The sequence below is a fragment of the Oryctolagus cuniculus genome, chromosome Y (genome assembly GCF_051225735.1).
Source record: "Oryctolagus cuniculus isolate XC-2025 breed Fujian yellow rabbit chromosome Y, ASM5122573v1, whole genome shotgun sequence".
Taxonomy (NCBI): domain Eukaryota; kingdom Metazoa; phylum Chordata; class Mammalia; order Lagomorpha; family Leporidae; genus Oryctolagus; species Oryctolagus cuniculus.
Genome location: NC_142889.1, coordinates 3,451,694 through 3,470,331, shown reverse-complemented (window position 1 = coordinate 3,470,331; position 18,638 = coordinate 3,451,694). Strand labels below are relative to the sequence as shown.

Here is an 18,638-nt window from a genome sequence, read left to right as displayed (position 1 = left end):
GAACTTGGTCAAAAACAACTGCAAAAAACCATTTTGTGTTTTTCTATGTGTGCATTGTTTGTGTGTGCAACTATGCAGATTTTTTTTCTGAACTATTTTTGTTGCACTGTGGTAAGAAAAAATCTAGATTGAAATGTAAGCTATATAGTTATTTTAATAGATAAACAGAAAATCAGGATGTTTCATTTAAATTGAGTTAACAACAGAACAGTAGCAAGGCATTCAGTTCTGTGTCCTCATCACTTTTTTAGGTTTGCACAAAATAAGCATGCAACAAGACCAAACCAAGGATCTGGGCAATAACAATGCCTCACAAAGAAATTAGTATTTTCCTATTACATGCTCCATAATATCTGTCTCCACAATCAGGCTTTAAGAGTTTGCAGTAGGGCCAGCACACTGTGGAATAGTGGGCTAAGCTTCTGCCTTGAAGAGCAGTATCCATGCTGCTCCGTATCTGATCCAGCTACCTGCTAATGGCCTGTGAAATCCAGCTAAAGATGGCCCAAGCAGAAGGCCCTGCCACCCATATGGGAGATCCAAATGAAGCTACCTAGACCAGCACTGGCTGCTGCAGCTATCTGCAAATGGAAGATCCTGTCTCTCTCTGTCTCTCTTCACATCTCTTTCAAAATAAGTAAATTAGCCCCTGCACCACATGGAAAAAGCTCCTGGCTCCTGGCTTCAGCTCAGCACAGATGCAGCCATTGCAGACATTTGGGGAGTGAACCAGAAGATGGAAGACCTCTGTCTCTCTCTCTCATACCTCTCTGTAACTCTGCATCTCAAATAAACCTTTAAAAAAATGCAGCAACTTCAGTATATCACTAAGTTAGTTCAAACAAAAATCTTCTACTATTTTATTTAACAGAAATATCTATTTAGATACTCTGCTTATACAAACTGTAACCATGCAATATCCACTGGGAAAGTTAATAATTACTTTTCAGAAAGTGCTTGTCCAAGTATAAACACCTAGATTGGCTAGATTGTTTCTAATAATATATTCAAATTCACAGCATTTCCATTATGCATTAAGCACTAAACATTATTAGCAAACACACCCCCTCAACCTTTAGGGTCATGTACTTACATCATCAATGTCTTCATCATCATCTCCAATATCATCAAACTGGATTTCATCATCATCTCCAGGACCAAATGTATCGGTTTCATTGATTTTAGCTAAATAAATAATAAATGCATAAAAAACATTCATTACACAATTAAAATGTTATTAAAATGAGTAACCGCAAGAGTCTTATTATAGGCCAACCTTCCATTCAACCAAAGTTCTGCTATTAGGAGCAAAATATATTGCTTTATGAAGCTATATAAAGCAATCTAACAACAAAATCCCCCAGAAATTCATCTATTCCTAAGTCATTACAACAGAGAATATATGTGCTGCACTTTTGTTCAGTGCAACATAATTTTAATAACATTTTAAAAATTTAACAATTTTAAAAACATCAAATGAGTATGACTAAACAACATGTAGTCACATGAAGTATAAAACATCATGAGATTAAAACAACTAGTTCTACAACTACTGGAGAAACTTAGCAAACCAGAGCAAGATTTAGTCAAATCATGTTTATCATTTAAGAAATAACAGTGACGCACAGCTTGTGCTGTGGCATACTGGGCTAAGCATCTGCCTGCAGCGACACCATCCCATATGGGCACCAGTTCGAGTCCTGGCTACTTCATTTCTGATCTAGCTCTCTGCTCTGGCCTGGGAAAGCAGTTGGAGATGGCTCAAGTCCTTGGGCCCCTGCACCCACATGGGAGACCCAGAGGAAGCTCCTGGCTCCTGGCTTCAGATCAGCACAGCTCTGGCCATTGCGGCCAATTGGAGAGTGAACCAGTGGGTGGAGGACCTCTCTCTCTCTGTCTCATCTCTATGTCTCTCTGTAATTTTGTCTTTTAAATAAATAAATAAATCTTTTTAAAATAAATACATAATAAAAGAGAAAAGGAGGTGCTAGACTAATTCACAGACATCGGCACTTCCTCAAATGCAAAGAATTTCAATTGATTTTCAGATCTTTCTCTGTGTCTCTCCCTCTCACTGTCTGCAACTCTACCTCTCAGATAAATAAATAAAATCTTTTTAAGAAAATGAAAACTATGAGTCGGCTGAGAAATGTTAAATGGAAAAATGCTAATAATGTGTTACTTTGACAGACGTTTATACAAATCCAGGTTTCAAAGTTTTGCAAACTTACAAACTCACCAGAAAGTGTATATATTTAATGTCACAGACAACTCCATGAAAATTCCTTCAACTAAACACAAAGAATGAAAATATCTATGACATAGCCGGCACCGCGGCTCAGTAGACTAATCCTCCGCCTTGCGGCGCCGGCACACCGGGTTCTAGTCCCGGTCCGGGCGCCGGATTCTGTCCCGGTTGCCCCTCTTCCAGGCCAGCTCTCTGCTGTGGCCAGGGAGTGCAGTGGAGGATGGCCCAGGTGCTTGGGCCCTGCACCCCATGGGAGACCAGGAAAAGCACCTGGCTCCTGGCTCCTGCCATCAGATCAGCGCGGTGCGCCGGCCGCGGCGGCCATTGGAGGGTGAACCAACGGCAAAGGAAGACCTTTCTCTCTGTCTCTCTCTCACTGTCCACTCTGCCTGCCAAAATAAATAAATAAATAAATAAATAAATAAATAAATAAATAAATAAATAAATAAATAAAATAAAATAAAAATAAAAAAAAGAAAAAAAAGAAAATATCTATGACAGAGTAGATTAATAATAATAGACATTACCATGTTCAGGAAGCTCGCCATATGCCTTCAGACTTCTAGCTTCATCTGCATTGTATTTTAAAATTACGTCTGCTTTGTTATCCTTAGAAATAAACAAACTTGTAAAACTCATAACACTGCACTGCTTTTCTTCCTTTACCCACCCGTACTCTAGTAAAAAATTCTAAAACAAATAGAAAAAAATATATAATTTTAAATAATTAAAAATATAGGACATCTGTAATTTCATCTGAATAAAGTAGGACAGGGAAACAATCTTCTATTTTTCATAAATCACTAAAAACAAGCAGTAGTAACAAAACATCATAATGACATACAAAATATTCAGTTTTGAAAAACAACAAATTATGACTTAAGAACAGGTTTTTGGAAAACTAAAGAGGCTGGGACAACCCTCAAATCCTATAGGAAAACTAGATTGAGTTTCAGGTTCCTGGCTTTGGCTTATTCCAGCTTTGACTGCTCTGTGCATTCTGCGAAGTTTTTTTCTTTTTTTTAAAGATTTATTTTATTTATTTGAAAGACAGATATACAGAGAAAGAGGAGGAGACAGAGACGTCTTCCAACGTTGGTTCACTCTCCAGTTGGCTGCAACAGCCAGAGCTGCACCTGGCTCCTGGATCGTGGAGCTCTGGCTGTTGCAGCCAACTGGACAGTGAACCAACGGATGGAAGATGTCTCTTTCTCTGCTTCTCTCTGTAAATCTTTCAAATAAAGGCCTTTCTTTCTCACTCACTGCTTCTGTCTCGGGCTCTCTGTAACTCTGCCTTTCAAATAAATAAATAAATATTTAAAATAAATACATATATAAATAGAAACTGTATTGACCAAGTCTTCTTACAAAAAATAAAAACAAATACACGATTAATAAATTGTAGTAAAAACACTATAGTGTTAAACAAAATGCAAACAGCAGAATGGTTAAAAACACACTGGCCTAGAATTGCCCAACAATGTTAATTCTGTGTTTCCTAACAATTAATGACTTGCTATGGAGGCTGCAACATAAATTTAAACTTAGTTTTTACCTGATACTCTCGGAGACCAATCAAAATAATGTCTGAGGTATTTATCCAAACCTATGAAACAGATTTTACAGCATATTATTTTCATTTGAAGATGATTTTAATGTTAAATGAATCTTTCCACAAAACACATACTACAAAGGGTTTTCCAACAGTTCAGAAAGAAATTAAAAAAGAAATTCTGGTACCCAAAATATGAAATCCACACATAGGAAGTCTCTTCAAAAGTGTTCAAGTGAAATGGATACTATCATTAAACAATGTATACATTTCAAAAGGAATCTATAGGACTTCACATTCAAATTTCTCATACCATTTGCAGTTCTATTTAACTAAAATGTAACACATAAACTGAATGAATTACCCATCTCTTTTGTCACTTTTAAAACCAAAAAATTGTTTTTTTCACATTAACATTTAGTTGAATGTAGTACTGTAGAAATCATTTATCATTTCTATATTAACTATCCAGTAAACATTTACAGCTACAATATATAATTCTTTATACAAATAGAATCTTTTGAGAAGTTTAATTTGTGTTCTCAAATAAATAACTGTTTCGTTTTAAGTCTTTGGCAATTTACAAAATTGAACTGCTTGGCAAACAGTTGTATACCTGAAGTAAAGTAATTCTTTGCAGCAAATTTTATAATAAAAGAAATCTATACACCTACCTTCTTTCTCAATTTTCCTCTAATATGGCATAATCGCTTTACACCATCAAAGCACATTGCTTCTAATCGTCCATTTCCCAGCATTTTGATTACTTGTGCATACTCTGAGGAGAATAAAAGAGTTGCAAAAAATGTTCTTTGTTCTCATAAAAATCTCAGTGATTTTTTTCAAGATTTATTTATTGAAAAGTCAGACTTACAGAGACAGAGAGAAACAGAGCCAGACAGAAATACAGAGAGATTGCCCTTTTGTTGCTTTATTTCCCCAAGGGCCACAAAAAACTCTAGGCTGAGTCATTTTCTACTGCTTCTCTCAACCAACAACATCGGGCCCAATTTCAGTAGAAACAAGCCTAGGAATAAGCAATCTGATACAGTGGGCTGGGTTGCCTATATCACATGCCAAAGTCATCACCGCTCCAGTTCTGATGCAGCTTCCTGTTAATGTACCTGATGACCACACAGGAGAGCTAAATGGTGTTCTTGGCTGCAGGCTTCCACCTACCCAAGCCCTGGCTGTTATAACCACTTGTTGAAAGAAGTGGTGGTGGAAGATGTCGTTCTCCATGTCACCCTCTCTCTTTCTCTCTGTGTTTCAAAGAAATCTTTAAGAACATGAGTGCAACAACAAATGGTAGCTCTTTCTCTTTTTCTCAAAAAAAAAGCCATTCTTTAAAAAAATCTGAGCCTGATTTAATTATTGCACATTTGTATATATGAATCTATTACCATACTATACCACAAAAATATGGGCAATTAAAACAATAATTTTAAAATAAAGAAAAAATAAAAATATGAATGATAGCACACAGCAATCTTCTAGAAATAATCAATAAACAAATAGAAGGGAAACAGATTACAAAATCCTCACAAGAGTAAAATTTCAGAACTCTATGACACAATATTGATGAATTTATAATTATATTTTCATTAATTTGAAAACCTAAATTGTGAAGTTTTCACATGTTAGCTGGTCACTTTTCCTGATTTCTGAGTTAACTGTCCAATGTGCATTTTTTTTAAAGATTTTATTTATGGGGCCAGCGCTGTGGTGCAGTGGTTTAACACCCTGGCCTACAATGCTAACATCCCATTTGAGCACCGGATTCTGTCCCGGTTGCCCCTCTTCCAGGCCAGCTCTCTGCTGTGGCCAGGAAGTGCAGTGGAGGATGGCCCAAGTGCTTGGGCCCTGCACCCCATGGGAGACCAGGAGAAGCACCTGGCTCCTGGCTTCGGATGAACGCGGTGCGCTGGCCGCAGCAGCCATTGGAGGGTGAACCAACGGCAAAGGAAGACCTTTCTCTCTGTCTCTCTCTCACTGTCCACTCTGCCTTCAAAAAAAACCAAAAAACAAAAAACAAAAAAAAACTTAAAGATTATACATTAGCTCATAGCTTCTTGTGAATAAAAACTTCTGTGTAACCCTTTCAAATACATAAATCTTTAAAAAAAAAGATTACATTTATCTGAGAGGCAGAGTTATAGACCATGAGAGAGACACAGAGAGAAAGGTCTTTTCCGTTGGTTCACCCTCCAGTGGCCAAAGCGGCCAGCGCACCGCGCTGATGCGATGGCAGGAGCCAGGTACTTCTCCTGGTCTCCCATGGGGTGCAGGGCCAAGCACCTGGGCCATCCTTCACTGCACTCCCGGGCCACAGCAGAGAGCTGGCCTGGAAGAGGGGCAACCGGGACAGAATCCGGCGCCCCCACCGGGACTAGAACCCGGCGTGCCGGCGCCGCTAGGCGGAGGATTAGCCTAGTGAGCCGCAGCGCCGCCTTTTATTTTTTTGACAGGCAGCGTGGACAGTGAGAGAGAGAGACAGAGAAAGGTCTTCCTTTTGCCGTTGGTTCACCCTCCAATGGCCGCTGCGGTCGGTGCGGCTGATCCGATGGCAGGAGCCAGGTACTTTCCCTGGTCTCCCATGGGGTGCAGGGCCCAACACTTGGGCCATCCTCCACTGCACTCCCTGGCCACAGCAGAGAGCTGGCCTGGAAGAGGGGCAACCGGGACAGAATCCGGCGCCCCGACCGGGACTAGAACCCGGTGTGCCGGCGCCGCTAGCTGGAGGATTAGCCTAGTGAGCCGCGGCGCTGGCCTTCTCTCTTTTCTTGAAAATAAAAGCTCTATGATCTAATTTTCCTGACCTAAGTTATCATTTTTCTTTTATCATCTGTGGGCCATATTCCCTGGTCTCACATTGTCCAGCCACGCTCGGCTTGCACAGAGCGGGGCGGGGAGACTACAACTCCCCGAAGCCTCAGCGGCGGCGGCGACGCTCTACGTGTGGGCTGTACTGGCCTGAGTGACAGGTAGCCGACCCAATGGCTTCCCCGGTCTCAGACTCCGGACCGCTCAGACGCGGGGTGGGTGTGTGCTTCCTGTTTCGGAGGCGTCTGCTCGGGGCGGAAATTCTATATGTAAGAGCTGAGAAAGCTTTCTTTTCTTTCAAAAAAAAAAAAAAAGCTGTGAGGCCTAATTTTCCTGACCTGAGCTATCATTTTTCTGTTATCATCTGTGGGCCATATTTCCTGGTTTCACATTGCCCAGCCACGCTAGGCTTGAACTGGGCGGAGCGGGGAGACCACAACTCCCAAACGGCTCAGCGAGAGCGTCGCTTTGCGTCTGGGCTGGACTCGCCTGAGTGACAGGTCCGCAAGCCAATGGCTTCACGCGTCTCAGACCCGGGGGCCAATCAGATGCTGGGTGGTTGCGGGCTTCCTGTTTCTGCGGCTCCCGACGGACGTGGTCTTGAAACAAACCACGTTCAACCCAACTCACTTCTCTCTTTTCTTGAAAATAAAAGCTCTATGATCTAATTTTCCGGACCTAAGTTATCATTTTTCTTTTATCATTTTTGGGCCATCTTTCCTGATTTCAAATTGTGCAGGCACACTTGCCTTGTCTGAACGCAGCCCTGAACTACAGCTGCCAGGAGCCCTAGCGGCGGCGGATGCGGCGCTCTACGACTGGGCTGGGCTCGTACGAGTGACAGGTAGCACAGCCTATGGCTTCTCCGGTCTCAGACTCGGGGACCAATCAGAGGCTGGGCGGGCGTGTGCTTCCTGTTTCAGCGGCTCGGGGCGGAAGTGGTGCTGAACCGCATTTCACACAGCTCTCTCCTCTCTTTTCTTTTAAAAAAAGCTCCTTGATCGAGCCGGCGCCGTGGCTCAATAGGCTAATCCTCCACCTTGCGGCGCCGGCACACCGGGTTCTAGTCCCGGTGGGGGCGCCGGATTCTGTCCCGGTTGCCCCTCTTCCAGGCCAGCTCTCTGCTGTGGCCAGGGAGTGCAGTGGAGGATGGCCCAGGTGCTTGGGCCCTGCACCCCATGGGAGACCAGGAAAAGTACCTGGCTCCTGCCATCGGATCAGCGCGGTGCGCCGGCCGCAGCAGCCATGGGAGGGTGAACCAACGGCAAAGGAAGACCTTTCTCTCTGTCTCTCTCTCACTGTCCACTCTGCCTTCAAACTAAGAAAAGAGAGAAGTGAGCTGGGTTCAAGACCATGTTGCCTGCCCCTGACTGGACCGGGATCCTGTCAGTCTGCCGCCAGCACCCCACCCCTTTAGCATTCCCCTGCCTGCCCCAGACTGGACGGGGAACCTGTCAGTCTCCCGCCTAAACCCCACCCCCTTGGCGGTGCTGCCTGCCCCTTACTGGACCGGGATCCTGTCAGTCTCCCGCCAGCACCCCACCCCCTTGGCGCTCCTTCTGCCCCTGACTGGACCGGGAAGCTGTCAGTCTCCCGCCAGCACCCCACCCCCTTAGCGCTCCTGCTGCCCCTAACGCGACCCGGAAGCTGCCGGAGGGCGCCTCCTCCCGCCCTCTGCACTGCCGCTAATGACTTTTTCCAGTGCGCGCTCAGAACGCCACCTCCTTCCTCGCCGGTGGCTGCCTGGCCTCCCTGGACGAGTGAGGCGCAGGTCTAGGTTCAGAACCTCGCCCTCTGCCCGGCCCTGAGTGGCTCTGCTGGATGAGGAGGAACAGTGCGGCCTGTCCCGCCCGTGCTGGGCGCGGGCAGGCAGCGTGGCAGAAGACAGGCTCTGGGCTCCTACTGCGCGTTCCTCCTCCCAGACAAGGGCAGGCAGGGCCAAGCTACAGGGCGAGGTTCTGGCGGACGGACAGGCGGGTACGCGCCCGCTCAGGGGCTGCCAGGGACGTGCGGGACCCAGACCCGAAGCTGCCCGGTCGGGTCCGAGCTGGACTGCCGCGTGGTGCGCGCAGACGTCACTTCCCGCGTCCAGTCAGGAGCCGCGAGGGGCGTGGCTCGAGGCGGTTCCTTTCCACACCATTTCCGCCCCGAGCCGCAGAAACAGGGCGACACAACCACTCAGCATCTGATTGGCAACGGAGTCTGAGACCGCGTGAAGCCAATGGCTGCCCGACCTGTCACTCAGACGAGCCCAGCCGCAGAGCGCCCTGCCGCTGAGGCTTTGGGGAGTTGTAGTCTCCCCGGTCCACCCTGTCCAAGCAGAGGGTGGCTGGGCAATGTGAAACCAGGAAATATGGCCCACAGGTGACAGACGAAAAATGATCATTTAGGTCAGGAAAATTAGGCCTCAGAGCTTTTTTTCAAAGAAGAGAAAGAAGACAGCTGGGTTGAAACACGGTTCCTTTCCACACCATTTCCGCCCCGAGCAGACGCCTCCGAAACAGGAAGCACACACCCACCCCAGGTCTGAGCGGTCCGGAGTCTGAGACCGGGGAAGCCATTGGGTCGGCTACCTGTCACTCAGGCCAGTACAGCCCACACGTAGAGCGTCGCCGCCGCCGCTGAGGCTTCGGGAAGGTGTAGTATCCCCGCCCGGCTCTGTGTAAGCCGGAGGGAATCCATAGACTCGGATGGAGCCTTAGGAACCCAGATAGAGCCTTAGGAACTCGGATGGAGTCTTAGGGACCCGGATGGAGTTCAGAGACTCGGATGGAGCCTTAGGTACCCGGAATGAGCCAAGAGACCCGGATGCAGCACAGAGACTCGGATGAAGCCCAGAGAACCCGATGGAATCCAGAGACCTGGAGGTGGCCCTGTGGACCCGGATGTGGCAATGGGGACTCGGATGTGGCCCGGAGACCCTGGTGGAGCCCAGAGACTCGGATGGAGCCCAGAGACCGGAATGGAGCCTTAGGGACCCGGATGGAGCCCAGAGACTCGGATGGAGCCCAGAGACTCGGATGGAGCCCTGAGACTAGGATGGAGCCCAGAGAAGAGGATGGAGCCTTAGGGACCCGGATGTAGCTCAGAGACCTGGAGAGAGCCCAGAGACTCGAATGGAGCTCAGAGAGCCCGATGTGGCCCAGAGACCCGGATGGAGCCAATGACCCTGATGTGGCCCAGAGACCCGGATGGAGCCCAGTGACCCGGATGGAGCTCAGAGAGCCTGATGTGGCCCAGAGACCCGGATAGAGCCCAGAGACTCGGATGGGGCCCAGAGACCTGGATGGAGCCCAGAGACTCTAATGGAGCCCAGAGACCCAGATGGAGCGCAGTGATCCGGATGTTGCCCTGGAGACCCGGGTGGAGCACAGAGACCGGAATGGATCCTTAGCGACCCGGATTGAGCCCAGAGACCCGGATGGAGCCTTAGGGACGCGTATGGAGCCTTAGGGACCTGGATGGAGCCTTAGGGACCTGGATGGAGCCCAGAAACCCGGATGGAGTCTTAGGGTCCCGGATGGATCCCACAGACCCTAATGGAGCCCAGAGACTCGGATGGAGCTTTAGGGACCCGAATGGAACCTTAGGGACCCGGATGGAGCCTTAGGAACCCGGATGGATCCTAGGGACCTTGCTGGTGCCCAGAGACTCGGTTGGAGCCCAGACTCGGATGGAGCCTTATGGACACGGATGTAGCTCAGAGACCTGGAGAGAGCCCAGAGACTCAGAGAGAGCCCAGACACCCAGATGTTGCCCAGAGACCCGGATGGAGCCCAGTGACCCGGATGGAGCCCAGAGAACCCGATGTAGCCCGGAGACCTGTTGGTGGCCCTGGGGACCCAGATGTGGCCCTTGGGACCCGGGTGGAGCCCTGGGACCCAGATGTAGCCTTGGAGGGAGCCCTGGAGACCCGGATGTGGCCCTGGAGACCTGGATGTGGCCCTGGACCCGGATGGAGCCCTGGAGACCCCAATGTGGGCCTGGAGACCCAGATGTGACCCTAGAGATCCTGATGTAGCCCTAGAGACCTGAATGTAGCCCTGGACACCTGAATGTGGCCCTGAGGATCCGGATGTGGTGTGGAGACACGAATGTTGCCCTGGAGACAGGGGTGGAGCCCTAGAGACCCGGATAGAGCCCTTGAAACCCGAATGTGGCCCTGGAGGGAGCCCTGGAGACCCGGATGTGGCCCTGGAGACCCCTATGTGGCCCTGAGGAACCGAATGTGGCCCTGGAGACCCGGGTGGAGCCCTGGAACCCAGATGTGGCCCTGGAGGGAGCCCTGGAGATAATGGATGTGGCCCTGGAGACTCGGATATGGCCCTAGAGACCCGGATGTAGCCTTAGGGACCCGGATGGAATCTTAGGGACTCGGATGGAACCCAGAGACCCGGATGGAGCCTTAGGGACCCCGATGGAGCATTAGGGACCCGGATGGAGCCCAGAGACCCGGATGGAGCCCAGAGACCCGGATGGAGCCTTAGGGACCTTGATGGAGTCTTAGGGACCTGGATGGAGCCCAGAGACTTGGATGGAGCCTTAGGAACCCGGATGGAGCCCAGAGACCTGATAGAGCCCAGATATCCGGATGGAGCCTTAGGGACCCAGATGGAGCTCAGAGACCTGATGGAGCCTTAGGAATCCGGATGGAGCCCAGAGACTTGGATGGAGCCCAGAGAGTGAGATAGAGCATTAGGGGCTCGGATGGATCCCAGAGACCCGGATGGAGTCTTAGGAACCTGGATGGAGCTCAGAGATACGGATGGAGCCCAGAGACTCTGATGGAACCCAGAGACTTGGATAAAGCCTTAGAGACCTGGATGGAGCCCTGGAGACCCGGATATGGCCCTAGGGACCTGGATGTGGCCCTGGGACCCGGGTGTGGACGTGGGGACCCGAATGTGGCCCTGGGAGAACTGGATGTGGCCCTGGGGACCTGATGTGGACCTGGATGGAGCCCTGGGAGACCCTGATGTGGCCTTGGCAACCCGGATGTGGACCTGGGGGACCCGGATGGAGCCCTGGGAGACCCAGATGTGGCCCTAGAGACCCGGGTGTGGCCCTGGAGACCCCCATGTGACTCTAAGGACCCGGATGTGGCCCTGGGAGCCCGTATGTGGCCCTGGAGATCCGGATGTGACCCTGGAGACCTGGATGGCGCCATAGAGAGCCGGATGTAGTGATGGAGACCTGGATGTGGCCCTGGAGAGAGCCCTAGAGACCCGGATGTGGCCCTGATCATGCTGATGTGGCCCTGGAGACCCAGATGTTCCTGGAGACCTGGATGGAGCCCTGGAGACCTGGATGTGGCCCTAGACCCGGATGTGGCCCTGGAGAACCGGTAATGGCCCGAGACACCTGGATGTGGCCCTGGGGACCCCGATATGTCCCTTGGGGAACCGGATGTGGCCCTGGGTCCCGTATGTGGAGCCCTGGGAGACCCGATGTGGCCCTGCAGACCCGGATGGAGCTCAGAGACCCGGATGGAGCCCAGAGACTCGGATTGAGCCAAGAGACCGGATAGAGCCTTAAGGACTCGGATGGAGCCCAGAGACCCGGATGGAGCCTTAGGGACCCCGATGGAGTCTTAGGGACCCGGATGGAGCCCAGAGATCCGGATGGAGCCATAGGAACCCAGATGGAGCCCAGAGACCCAGGTGGAGCCCAGAGACCCAGATGGAGCCCAGAGATCCGGATGGAGCCTTAGGGACCCGGATGGAGCCCAGAGACCAGGATGGAGCCCAGAGACCAGGATGGAGCCCTAGGGACCCAGATGGAGCTCAGAGATATGGATGGAGCCCAAAGACCCGGATGGAGCCTTATGGACCCGGATGGAGCCTTATGGACCCAGATGGAGCCCAGAGTCTCGGAAGAGCCTTAGGGAACTGGATGGAGCCTTAGGGACCCGGATGGAGCCTTAGGAACCCGGATGGAGCCCAGAGACTTGGATGGAGCCCAGAGACCTGGTTGGAGCCCAGAGACCCGGATGGATCCTTAGGGACTTGGATGGAGTCTTAGGGAATTGGATGGAGCCCAGAGACTCGGATGGAGCCAGGAGTCCCAGATGGATCCTTAGGGACCCAGATGGAGCCCAGAGATATGGATGGAGCCCAGAGACCTGGATGGAGCCCAGAGACCTGTATGGAGCCCAGAGACTCGGATGGAGCCAGGAGTCCCGGATCGATCCTTAGGGACCTGGATGGAGCCCAGAGACCAGGATGGAGCCCAGAGACCAGGATGGAGCCCTAGGGACCCAGATGGAGCTCAGAGATATGGATGGAGCCCAAAGACCCGGATGGAGCCTTATGGACCCGGATGGAGCCTTATGGACCCAGATGGAGCCCAGAGTCTCGGAAGAGCCTTAGGGAACTGGATGGAGCCTTAGGGACCCGGATGGAGCCTTAGGAACCCGGATGGAGCCCAGAGACTTGGATGGAGCCCAGAGACCTGGTTGGAGCCCAGAGACCCGGATGGATCCTTAGGGACTTGGATGGAGTCTTAGGGAATTGGATGGAGCCCAGAGACTCGGATGGAGCCAGGAGTCCCAGATGGATCCTTAGGGACCCAGATGGAGCCCAGAGATATGGATGGAGCCCAGAGACCTGGATGGAGCCCAGAGACCTGTATGGAGCCCAGAGACTCGGATGGAGCCAGGAGTCCCGGATCGATCCTTAGGGACCTGGATGGAGCCCAAAGACCCGGATGGAGCCCAGAGACTCTAATGGAGCCCAGAGACTCAGATGGAGCCTTAAGGACCTGGATGGAGCCCAGAGACCCGCATGGAGCCTTAGGGATGCGGATGGAGCCTTAGGGACCCAGATGGAGCCCAGAGACTCGGGCAGAGCCCCGAGACCAGGATGGAGCCCAGAGACTCAGATGGAGCCAGGAGTCCCGGTTGGATCCTTAGGGACCTGGATGGAGCCCAAAGACCCGCATGGAGCCTTAGGGATGCGGATGGAGCCTTAGGGACCCGAATGGAGCCCAGAGACTTGGGCAGAGCCCCGAGACCAGGATGGAGCCCAGAGACCAGGATGGAGCCTTAGGGACCCGGATGTAGCTCAGAGACCTGGAGAGAGCCCAGAGACCCTGGGTGGAGCCCTGGGACCCAGATATGGCCCTGGAGGGAGCCCTGGAGATCCGGATGTGGCCCTGGAGACCCTGGTGTGGCCCTGGAGACCCTGGTGTGGCCCTGGAGACCCGGATGGAGCCCTGGGGAACCGGATGTGGCCCTGGAGACCCGGATATGGCCCTGGGGACCTGGATGTGGCCCTGAAGATCGGGGTGGAGCCCAGAGACTCGGATGGAGCCCAGAGACTGGATGCAGCCTAAGGGACACTGTTGGAGCCCCGAAACCCGGATGGAGCCCAGAGACCCGGATGTGGTCCAGAGACCTGGATGGAGCCCAGAGACCTGGATGGAGCCTTAAGGACTCGGAAGAAACCTTAAGGACCCGGATGTAGCCTTAGTGACCCTGAAGGAGCACAGAGACCCGGATGGAGCCTTAGGGACCAGGATGTTTCCTTAGGGACCCAGATGGAGCCCAGAGATACAGATGGAGACCAGAGACCCCGATGGAGCCCAGAGACCTGTATGGAGCCCAGAGACTCGGATGGAGCCAGGAGTCCCGGATGGAGCCCAGAGACCCGGATGGAGCCCTTAGGGACCCAGATGGAGCCCAGAGACCCGGATGGAGCACTTAGACCCGGATGTGGCCCTGGGGACCAGGATGTGCCCCTGGGGACCTGGATGTGTCACTGCGGACATGAGTGGAGCCCTGGGGAGCCGGATATTGCCCTGGAGACCCGGATGTGGCCATGGGGACCCGGATGTGGCCCTGGGATCCTGGTGGAGTGTGACTGGCTGCCAGTGGAGTCGGGGAGAACCCCCCCAGTGTCACTCAGGGCTGATTGACAGCCACCAGATGACAGAGCCCACCCCCTTGTCAGTGAACGGTGACTGACAGTGCAGGGAGACCCGGAGGTAGCCCCTGGGTTCCTCCACCAGCTCGCTCTGTCTTTTGACGGAACAATAAAAATCGTTTAAAATAAACGACTGGGACTGTGCCTGGGATGAGTTTATTCCATGAACAGGAAGCAGAGAAAGCTGGGGACGGCCGATTCTAGAATGTTCCGAAGCTTTCTAGAAATTCTGGAACAATCCAGACCATCTTGGATCAATCCAGAATGCTCTAGAATGTTCCGGAGCATACTAGCGCGTTCGCAGGTGGGAGGAGATGGTGAGGCGATCAGGGGAGGAATCATTGTGCAGGAGGGGCGGTTCTGGAATGGTCTAGAACGTTCTGGCACCTTCTCCAAGGGAGGCGTCCTCAGGGTGGACAGGTGTCTGTTGGAGAGAGAGGAAAGCCGAGTCAGCGCCGAGTCAGCGCCAAGTCAGCCCGGAAGCTGCCGCAGCCTCACCTGTGTCGCCCACACGCCGGATGTACTTCCGCGGGATCCCATTCTGCTCCGTGAGCCTCGCGTAGTCCTCCAGCCGGTCGTCATTTATGACTTTCAATTTGACTGTGGCAAGAGTGGGTGCCGACTGAGTACGCTTGCTTTAGTGTGAGCCTACTGCATACACTCACTTTAGTGGCTGTATACACTCACCCCATCTAGCGAGCGCCAACTGTATATGCTAGCGTTAGTGGGCACCGACTGTATATGCCCACCATGTCTAGTGGGCACTGACTGTATACACTCGCTTTATCCAGTGGGCACCGACTGTATCCCCCCTTTCCCTGTATACAGTCGGGCTCAGACTCTCGGGTCGTGGTGCGTATCCCTAGCGGGCACCGGCAGTGTACATGTGTGTGTGAGGGGGGCTCACCCACAAGGAAGCTGAGGCGGCTGGTGGTGCCGCTGGACCCCATGTTATTGATGAAGACGAAGAGCCTAGCGGGATCCAATACGTGGAACTGGAAGGAGGTCTGGCCCTCGACTGTAGGGAGAGAGGTGGGTGTTCTGGATGTGCCGGGGCATGCTGGGACATTCTAGCGCATTCTGGAACATTCTAGAACATTGAGGAACTGGAGCATCCTGGGACATTTGCAGCATCCTGGAACATTTCTGGGAACATTCTCGAACATTCTGGAACACACCGGACATTCCCTGGGGTCGTCTGGAATTGTCTGGAACTTTCCGAAATGCTCTGTACTCACAGTCAGTGGTGTAGATGCCGTCTGCGTTCTTCTGGGCCACAACCGTGTGCGGGGTGCATACCTCGTTCTTCCTGAAGGAGAGACCGGGAACATGGCCACTCGCTGTGGGCTCAACTGCTCCTGTCTGCTCTCCCTCTGGGCTCGCCTGGTCCACCATGGCCTGCTCTTTGACTCTGGGATCGGCTGGTCCTGTCTGCTCTCTCTCAGCTCCATTACTCCCCTCTAGCCCACCTGTTCTCTGACTCTGGGCTCAACTGCTCCTGTCTACTCTTTCTCTGGGCTCGGCTGGTCCACCATGGCCTGCTCTTTGACTCTGGGATCGGCTGGTCCTGTCTGCTCACTCTCAGCTCCATTACTCCCCTCTAGCCCACATGCTCTCTGACTCTGGGCTCAACTACTCCTGTCTGCTCACTCTCCCTGGGCTCGGCTGGTCCCCCCTAGCTTGCTCTTTGTCTCTGGGCTCAACTACTCCTGTCTGCTCACTCTCAGCTCCATTACTCCCCTCTAGCCCACATGCTCTCTGACTCTGGGCTCAACTACTCCTGTCTGCTATCTCTCTCTCTGGGCTCGGCTGGTCGCCCTGGCCTGCTCTCTCTCTCTCTCTCTCTGGGATCGATTGGGCTTGGCGGCGCCTGTCTTCCCCGCTCTCTGGGCTCGATTGCTCCTCCCTGGCTCTCTGTCTGTGGCCTCGGCTTGTCTCCCCTGGCCCCGCCCCTCACTTGACATAGAAGAAGACGTTCAGGGCGTTGCAGTCCTCGTTGCACTCCATCTCGCGGAACAGCATCCGGAGTGGCCCATCCTCCAGGATCATTTCCAGGATGTCGGAGGCCATGGCGGAGGTGCGCCAGGGCCCGGAGAGCTGGGGAGGTGAAGAAATGACGCGCATTAATGATACGGCTGAAGAAACAATGCAAAGTAGTGATGCGAATTAGTGATGCGAAGTAATGATGTGAAGAAATGATATGAATTCATGACGAGAATTAATACTGGGAACTAATGATGCAAATTAATGATACCTGGGCGGGGTCGATGTCCGCACAGGCCACGCCCACCGTGAGGGCGAGGAGGAGAGCCTTCGTCACCGTCATCTTCATCACCATCGTCTTCGTCGTCGTCTGAGCCGGCGGGGACCCGGCGTCTATTTATTGCCAGGGCTGGGGGAGGAGTTGGCGGGCCGAAGGTTGTGCAAACATCCTGGTGGACACCAGGGACGTTCCGGAACGGTCAGTGCTCCCAGGGAATTCTGGGAGAGTCTGTCGTGCGTTCTTGGGCCTTGGAATTTTCCAGAACCCCTGGTGGGTGTTTCCAGGATTCCAGAATGTTCTAGAATGCCCAGGGAATGTCCTTGGAATCGCGAGGAATTCTGTGGAATGTTCCAGAATGTTCTAGAGAGCCCGGCGCACGTCCTCGGGGCCTTAGAATATTCTAGAGCGCCTGGTCTTGGAGTGTTCCGGAATACTGGTGGATGACGTAGAATTTTCTAGAATGTTCGTAGGATGCCCTGGACCGCTTGGTGAGTGTCTTTGGGGTCTTGGAATGTTGTAGAATGTTCCAGTATGTTCCAGAGAACCCAGCGAGCGTCCTGGGGGGTCTGAGACCCTCTGCCGACGTGCTGGAAGTTTCCGCAGCCCCGGTGGGCGCCGGATGTCACGTCAATGTCCGCAGGGCCAGGCCAGCACCAGGACACCCGTCACACCCAGCCGGGAAACTTCTACTCAGACCCGTATCCCAGAATCCCCCCAGACTCACTTGGTGATGTTCTGGTACATTCCAGAACACCTCGGAAAAATTCTAGGGATCCCGGAACATTCTAGAATGTCCTAGAATGTTCCAGAACCTGGATTTTTTTAGCTTTTTTCGTGCCCAGGCACCCAGACGTGACCTTGAGAGCTCCAGGGAGGTCACTCTAGTTTCTGTCTCTCGATGGGAAAAACCGACTTGACCGGTTCTGCGTTGTGTAATCCTTTAACCTGGTTTTCTGCTCCACTCACTCCATGGCTCAGGCTGGCTCTTCTCTCAGGGAGAGGAGGGTCATCAACGTGGCGTGTAGAGCACGCTGGACAAGGCAGATTCATAACTACAAAGTTTGCTCATCTTCTAATACCAAGACCCGCAATATCTCAGTTTTTTTTTTTTTAATTTTTTTTTTGACAGGCAGTCAGATCCATCGGAAATGCCTTGAAAACATGGTCGTGTATAGACACGACTTCTTGAAAGGGTTTGCAGCTTCGTCGTCAGTACTGTCTCCTCAGTGACTTTAGAGCAGGAGAGAACAGGACACAGCGGACACTCTGAACAGCAACTTCAGTGAGTGAGTGATGAAGTGCCCAGACGAGGGAGGCGCAGTGGGTGACACGTCGATTCAGAAACGAGAGCAACTAGCCTGGGATTACCATGAGTGTGTTGGCAGAAGAATTAAAACTTGAAATAAGACTCCGGAAACGTACGCGCGGTCTTCACCACCTTGAACGAGTCTTGGTTTTTGCTGATAGGCTCTTTTTTTTTTTTGACTGGCAGGACTGGACAGTGAGAGAGAGACAGAGAGAAAGGTCTTCCTTTGCCGTTGGTTCACCCTCCAATGGCCGCCGCGGCCGGCGCACCGCGCTGATGCAATGGCAGGGGCCAGGTACTTCTCCTGGTCTCCCATGTGGTGCAGGGCCCAGGCACTTGGGCCATCCTCCACTGCACTCCCGGGCCACAGCAGAGAGCTGGCCTGGAAGAGGGGCAACCGGGACAGAATCCGGTGCCCTGACCGGGACTAAAACCCGGTGTGCTGGCGTCGCAGGTGGAGGATTAGCCTGGTGAGCCGCGGCGCCGGCTTGTATGATTATTTTCATAAACTGTGCTTTGAACAG

General features: G+C 52.0%; 2 long non-coding RNA genes across 2 annotated transcripts; one reads left to right on the top strand and one right to left on the bottom strand.

Annotated features, from left to right (window-relative positions):
* Positions 1-13,735: 13,735 nt before the first annotated feature.
* Positions 13,736-16,368, bottom strand: LOC149119119 (uncharacterized). Its single transcript, XR_016228753.1, has 2 exons — positions 15,784-16,368; positions 13,736-15,145 (listed from the first exon to the last, which is right to left on the bottom strand). It is a non-coding gene; the product is annotated as an uncharacterized LOC149119119 (long non-coding RNA).
* A 127-nt stretch (positions 16,369-16,495) lies between these two features.
* Positions 16,496-18,229, top strand: LOC149119118 (uncharacterized). The gene is made up of 2 exons (XR_016228752.1): positions 16,496-17,296; positions 17,938-18,229. It is a non-coding gene; the product is annotated as an uncharacterized LOC149119118 (long non-coding RNA).
* Positions 18,230-18,638: the final 409 nt, after the last annotated feature.